The sequence below is a fragment of the Polypterus senegalus genome, chromosome 8 (assembly GCF_016835505.1).
Source record: "Polypterus senegalus isolate Bchr_013 chromosome 8, ASM1683550v1, whole genome shotgun sequence".
NCBI classification, from domain to species: domain Eukaryota; kingdom Metazoa; phylum Chordata; class Cladistia; order Polypteriformes; family Polypteridae; genus Polypterus; species Polypterus senegalus.
This window is the reverse complement of record NC_053161.1, coordinates 156,952,191-156,960,414: the sequence shown is the minus strand read 5'-3', so window position 1 is coordinate 156,960,414 and position 8,224 is coordinate 156,952,191.

Sequence of the window (8,224 nt, the reverse complement as noted above, 5' to 3'; positions counted from 1 at the left end):
AAAAAAACTGAAGAAGCTGTTTTTTTTTTGTTGATATATTTACCTTTTATTACTATGTTTTTTTTTTTTTGTTTTTTTTTACAAATTACATGATGAGATATATCCATTAAAAGTGGAAACAATAAGCTGTAGTACGCAATATGTTGTATTAGTCTTCAACTGGCTGGAGATGTTACTTAAAATTTGATTTGAATTTTTATTCAGCCACGTAACAAAAGGGACACAATAGGAAAACAAATCTGTGTAATGCTTCTAATCTATATAAAGAACAAGAAAAAGAAAGAACTCCATGCGTTAGAATGCATATCATCCAATGTAATTAGTAGCTAAACAAGTAAAGAGGGTCCATTCATTGTTCTACACACATAGATACAACATTTACTTTACCTTTAGACACATCAATGGTGAGGTCAACTTTTAATTTCAAATGGGCATATAAAGCAGACCATCAATTTAAACGTTAGACTAAAAAGTTATTATATTATGATTTGGATCTTGTGAGATTGTATTTGTAAAAAAAAATGTATTGTAGATTAATTATTTGCTGTATAAAATACTATGACAAGTATTGTAGTTTTACTTTTCAAGTTGTGATTCAGTTGTATTAACAACAACAATAAAAACTTTTTTAAGCCTCTGGCCTTCACAGTTTAATGTAACACCACATGGAGCTGGTATTGGGGAGTCGCTGTGCAGAATCGTTTTGTTTTAAGGATATTAATGCTGCCAAACGTTTTATATTGAGTACAATATCATTCATCGTGATGTCATCCAAGACCAGCTGTTCAAATACATACAAATACTAAAGATACTTTGGATACTCAATCTAAATTTGTAATTATTTTTTGGGTACAAAAATTAATTGATGCATGTGCAAATACAAGGCATATTAGATATTACGTGTATTATAGCATCAGAGTTATTCCGGGATGTCTGTATTGTATTCCTCTGAAAATGTTTGAAGATATCACTCTTTTTTATTGATTTTATTGTATTCATTCCATACAAATAGATCAATTTTTATAAAAATAGCATTGAAAACAAATCGTGCTAGAGTTGTTCTTCAGAGTGATGCCACAGGGGAACCAACAGGTTCCCAAAAGATCCGTCCACATGAAGGTTCCAGAAAGAACTTTCATTTTTTTTTATATTCATAACAAGCTACAAACAGTAAATAAATCTAGCAAATGATTTGTGACCGAGTGCCTGATTTTGAAAGGACTCTCACTGCATTCAAAAACACGGGCCAAGTCCAGGTTTACTGAATCTGCTGGTGTCCTGCCACCTACTAGTAACTAGACATTAAGAACTTCAGTTTGTATTTTTTTTTTTTTGTTTTTTTTTTAACATATTAAGAAGTTTTTCAAAGCACAAAGAACCAACTTCACATGCAAAGAACATTCCCAGAATGAAATAGTGCGTGGTCAAGCAACAGTTCAATGAGGAACCAGAAAAGAACCCATAAAGTGCCATTAAAGAACCAGCATTGTAAAGTTTGTATTTTTTAGATCCACAAATCTCCTGATTTCTCTTTCTCTATGCAAGTGAATTTTGGGAAAGTGACCACTTTACGCCTTGCCTCCTTTTCTTGGGTCAATTTGAAACTGTTGATCAGCCTGTGCTGCTCCTCCTGTGCACTCCCAGAAATAAATAAATAAATAAATGGTACGAGTCAGATATTTGTACCCCCACAACAGCTTACTGTTTTTCATTTTTTCTTGTTGTTTATTCCTTACAGTTACAAACCTTGTATTCATACCAGAAATTCAATTGTTTTTCTCCCTAAGAGAACAGATTCAGCAACAAAACACAAAATAATTTCGAAAAATTTAACATCCATGGTGAGCTAATAAATAAGATTCTATTAAAAACAATGAAATGTCATTTTTTCTGAAATTTTGATATTGTGATGTAAAGTACAAACCACATATGTCTTCATTGCAGAACATGCACAAGTTGTGTCCTCATTAGCTGCCACTGATCCATGCAATGTGGGAGGTTTTAGATCTAAATAAATACTAACAGACGTTAAGATAAAACATGGATAGCGAGACCTCCTTTAATATGTGGTTACCTTCAAAGTAAGTAATACCAATATACTGTAGAAAAAACCTGTAATTAGGTAAAGTCTAAACATACCTACACCCACCACAAACTGGGAGGGAAAATAACATGTGGCTACTTTAGGCTAGGAGTCCAATTTAAAATAAGAACACTGGAGCAAAATCCTGGGTGTCCAGGATAAAGTTATGGGACCCACTGATCTAAACATGTCGGCTTATCTCTAAAGTGAACTCTTTAGTGGACTGAGTGTTAAAGGCAGTCACAACTGATTGACCTTGTATGGTGACTGTTCATTAAGATTGTGTATCCTGCTCACTTCACACAGTTTGTATGTTGGGTGCCAGAAACTGCCATTCTGTTTACTTTAAAGGAAGTAAATGAGAAGTTTTGCGTCAGTTTTTCCTTCTCAAATGGCAACATTATGTAAAAGTCTTCTCTCAAAGGATGTCATTATTAAGGGTGTGAGGATATGTTTCATATAATCCTCGCCTTTTGGCTCATAATTGGTACATGGGTAGGGTTAGGGTCATTTTTCTCAGTGACCATAGTGGTAAATGAATGAAGCCCATGATGTCTCAGGGCTGTGGGTAGGTCTTGATCAGTGACATTAACTCTACTTGCAGTCTTCTCTCTTGAAGGTTTGGATGTGGCAGTTCAGTGGAAGGTTAATAAAAGTCTGGAAATCAAGTGGAAAAACCTCAAAGCACAATGCCATATTGTTTATATAAATATAATAACGTCAGTATTGTGATACTGGACATAATTCTCAGAGGATTTCAGAAATTCCACTTATTTTCAAATTGATTTCAAACTAAACAAAATATTTTGGACATGTCTGTAACATTGCTCAAGGCCAGTGTAATCATTAATTTTCCTTCTTAACGTTCAACCAGTTGCTAAGGCACACAAGTTTGTTCACATTTTCAAATGCCGGAGTAGATCTCTTTTTGTGCTCAATAGGAACAAGAAAAAAAGGCAACTGCACAATACAACATGGAACAAGAGCATCAAAGACTGACTTTGACATACTAGCAGGAATAATAAACCTTCTGAATCACAACATCCCAAGTCTATTGTCAGGTAGAATGCAAAAAGGTTTGCTTGTTTGTATTAATTAATATTTAGTTTCTATTTTATGAAATAAATAGCATTACTTAGCACAGCATTGAGTTGCTTCTGTGGATATTTTGAATGCTTATACTTGTAAGTGCTATAAAATGCTTAGTAAAAGAAGGCCCTTTGTTATCAAGTTAACTGTTGCTGCAAGTTTAGCCACCACAGCGTTTTCTCAACTTTTTAATGCATGGTTTGGAGAAGTGAACACTTACATAAAATAACCTTAAAAGCAGCATTAAAAACTCAGCAATTTTAAACTCTCAGGAACTGATCTCCTAGCAAATAATAACACACACACATAAAGATTTTCCCTTTCTGTATTCATAGTTAGCTTACCATTTGTCATAACAACAGTTGGAAAAAGTCTGTGTGTTTGTCCTCGATCATATATATATATATATATATATATATATATATATATATATATATATATATATATATATATATATATATATATATATATATATATATATATATATATATATATATATATATATATATATATATTAGCTGTGTAATTCCATGCTGTAAAAAGCCAGGGCTCCTAGAGACTTTTGAAATTGTCAGAAAAACATTTGAAATGCAGAGTCTGAGGTTTCTTTTTGTGGATGTGTTCGCCCTCCTAGTCTATCAGCAGCTAGGCAAGCTTCTCTCTCATTTGACTTTCCTCACCGGTTTCACTTTGGTGATGGAGTCATTTTCTCTTTCGGCTTCATGCTGTATCCTTATATGTCTTTCTTCTTCCTGTTCCAGTAAGCCCATCGATACATTCCAAGGCAGGATGGGGTGATGTCTCTAACAATGTCTCCTATATTTACAAGGGGACTGAGAGGTCCCCTGGGCTGGAGGCCTAGCGCAGCCACCCAAAAAGTGATCTACAACATATTATTTCTGGTTGGGGTTTATGCATAAAAGGACAATCTGACAAGGATGGTGTCTTTCAATCACAGAAGAAAAAGAAGCTCTCTCAATACCATTATTGTCAACGTGAACGACAATTGAATTGCTTCAGTGCTTTTATTTTTCACAAACAAAATTGTTATTTAATGGGGTTTTCACTGCTATAGCTCTGCAACAATTAGCATATTTGTATGGAGATAAATCAACTATATATATACAGGATAGGGAAAATTAAAACATAAAGGCAATTTGAAAATTACAGATTGAAGCTGACACAATACAACACAAATAAGTTGGCTTATGAGTAGTTCAGGCATGCAGAGCACAGCACTTGGCCATTGGGCTCATTAAAGTCAAATAAACATGGACGCTCCACTGCAGGATTGCACTACTGCTGAACAATGCGCTGAAGTGAGAGAGTGAACCCTGCTGAAATTCACCAAAGGATATATTTATTTGCTCTTTCAGGATGAAGCTTATAAAAACAACAGGAACTTCTTAGGCACATTGATATTAAGTAGAATATGCAGTCGGCTCGGCATTCATCTGGCCTTTCAGCCCCCTGCAGATTTTGTGTTTTTCCCTTACATCACAACTCCTGGAGTTTTTGTTTTTTTTTGTCCTCCCAGGCCATCTGACTACATCATCAGAGATGTATTATTCTGAAATGGTTTTTAAGTGAATCCTGGCAAGGGCATCTCATGAGTCGAGTGGCTTTCCAGTGCCTGATAAGATATTAAACTTGAGGTAGTTTACCTTGGCCAATGTTGAGATATTCTTGCTTTGTATTTGACATTATCTGTGCCCAGTGAATGTTGAATACGTATTATGCACCAATATAAAAAGAACCTGAGAGGTTAAAGTTTGCCTTTCCTGGATAATTTTACACCACAAAACTATGGATTCACTTTTACTTAAATTGAAGAGAACGAAAAAAAAAACACACACCATTTATTTTAATGTAATCTGAGATCAACTTCCGGATTATGACATAACCATGGAGCAGTCACAGGCACAGCTACTTTTGAACTCATTGTGACGATGCGGGTTCAAGTCCATGCTCCCATCGCTGTTTGGGAGCCCTAGAACCCAACACCGTCAATAATGTCACCGAGATGAGCTAGACAGTGGAGGCAACAACACAGCAATGGGATGGTTCAAATGTGCAAAAGTGCTTTTATTAAAACAGTCAACAAAAAGTGTTCAAATAAAGTGCAGTGCTTTCAAAATTCTTCATTAAATAAATAATCCATAAAAGAAAACATGGAGGTAAAAACAATAGAAAAAACAATCCTTTAAAACGAGGTTAAAACGTTCTATAGGAAGCAGTTTTTTTTAAAAACAAATGACAAGCTCGGTGCTTCTTTCCTGTTAGCGTTAGCGTCTCACCTGCTTCTCCCATACGGGCCCTACAAGTGAGACGTTCTCTCTGCAGCTGCCCTTTCCTCCTACTTCCATCCACATGGGTCTGGAGACCTCCTGATCCCTGGCTTCGGTCTGGTTGTCTCCACACACTGAGGAGAGGTAAGACACATGACAGCCCGCATGGAGTTTGCTAAAAGACACCTGAAGGACTCTGAGATGGTGAGAAATAAGATTCTCTGGTCTGATGAGACCAAGATAGAACTTTTTGGCCTCAATTCTAAGCGGTATGTGTGGAGACAACCAGGCACTGCTCATCACTTGTCCAATACAGTCCCCACAGTGAAGCATGGCGGTGGCAGCATCATGCTGTGGGGGTGTTTTTCAGCTGCAGGGACAGGGTGACTGGTTGCAATCGAGGGAAAGATGAAATGCGGCCAAGTACAAGGATATCCTGGACAAAAACCTTCTCCAGAGTGCTAAGGACCTCCGACTGGGCCGAAGGTTTACCTTCCAACAAGACAATGACCCTAAGCACATGGCTAAAATAACGAAGGAGTGGCTTAACAACAACTCTGTGACTGTTCTTGAATGGCCCAGCCAGAGCCCTGACTTAAACCTAATTGAGCATCTCTGGAGAGACCTAAAAATGGCTGTCCACCAACGTTTACCATCCAACCTGACAGAACTGGAGAGGATCTGCAAGGAGGAATGGCAGACGATCCCCAAATCCAGGTGTGAAAAACGTCTTGCATCTTTCCCAAGAAGACTCATGGCTGTATTGGCTCAAAAGGGTGCTTCTACTAAATACTGAGCAAAGGGTCTGGATACTTAGGACCATGTGATATTTCAGTTTTTCTTCAATAAATCTGCAACAATTTCAAAAATTCTTTTTTTTGTCTGTCAATATGGGGTGCTGTGTGTACATTAATGAGGGAAAAAATTAATTTAAATGATTTTAGCAAATGGCTGCAATATAACAAAGAGTGAAAAATTGAAGGGGGTCTAAATACTTTCTGTACCCACTGTATTTAAACAATAAGACATGAACTCAAATGGAAGAATGATTGTCCTGTCTCCACTTTGCAAGGCTGACATTGGAGTTGATTTGATTTTATCACAACAGATCCTTAGAGATTTTGTCTACAGAACACCAAACTTTTCAGAAGAAACAAATTTGATGGAAAATCTTAATCCATAACACTGGTCTACAAAAAATATACACTTTGATTGCGACCGGGAACTTCAGACCAGCTCCTTATTAAATTTTTCACACTGACTTTTGATAGATAGATAGATAGATAGATAGATAGATAGATAGATAGATAGATAGATAGATAGATAGATAGATAGATAGATAGATAGATAGATAGATAGATACTTTATTAATCCCAAGGGGAAATTCACATAATCCATCAGCAGTATACTGATACACAAACAATTTAAAATTAAAGAGTAATAAAAATGTAGGTAAAAACAGACAATAACTTTGAATAATGTTAGCGTTTACTCCCCTGGGTGGAATTGAAGAGTTGCATAGTGTGGGGGAGGAACGATCTCCTTAGTCTGTCAGTGGAGCAGGACGGTGACAGCAGTCTGCCACTGAAGCTACTCCCCTGCCTGGAGATGACACTGTTCAGTGGATGCAGTGGATTCTCCATGATTGGCAGGAGTTTGCTTAGCGCCCGTCGCTCTGCCACAGATGTTAAACTGTCCAACTTTACTCCTACAATAGAGCCTGCCTTCCTAACAAGTTTGTCCAGGTGTGAGGCATCCTTCATCTTTATGCTGCCTTCCCAGCACACCACCGCGTAGAAGAGGGAACTCGCCACAACCGTCTGGTAGAACATCTGCAGCATCTTATTGCAGATGTTGAAGGACACCAACCTTCTAAGGAAGTATAGTCGGCTCTGAACCTTTTTACACAGAGCATCAGTATTGGCAGTCCAGTCCAATTTATCATCCAGCTGCACTCCCAGGTATTTATAGGTCTGTACCCTCTGCACACGGTCACCTCTGATGATCACGGGGTCCATGAGGGGCCTGGGCTGCCTAAAATCCACTACCAGTTCCTTGGTCTTGCTGGTGTTCAGGTGTAAGTGGTTTGAGACGCACCATTTAACAAAGTCATTGATTAGCTTCCTATACTCCTCCTACTGTCCACTCCTGATGCAGCCCACAATAGCAGTGTCATCAGCGAACTTTTGCACGTGGAAGGACTCTGAATATAAACTCGGAGTTAAGCTAGCATGTCAGGTTTTTCAAATACACCTCATTGATGTTTTGACACTTTTGAATATCAATATAATATATCAACACAATATCTGGAATTTCCCACCAAAATTGTTTTGATATGTTTATTTTTAAAACAAACCAGAAGAGAATACGAGAGACATGTTAAAACATGGATATGTCACTTTACTTCAATATAAGAGTGAGGTCAGCGTGCTTTTACGCTTGTACTGCACATCCGTCTCTCTTTATAACAGTCAACAGTATACCCACCATGCTCGGAGGGAATTCTCCCTGATTTCGGTTTTCCATCTCCTTTATATCTTGCTGAAATCTTTGCCGGTGCTTATTGCCCACATTTGAAGGAATAAAGTCGAGGTAAGAATGTATGAATCCAGTGACGTTCTGGCTCCCACGAGTTAATATATTTTCATCAGGTTCTCCACAAGCTCAGCGTTATTCTCTGCACTGTGAATTCTGGACAACCTGCACGAATACTTCCCATGCTGCTCATTCAGTTGGCTTCAGTTTCCTTTTGAACTCCTCGACA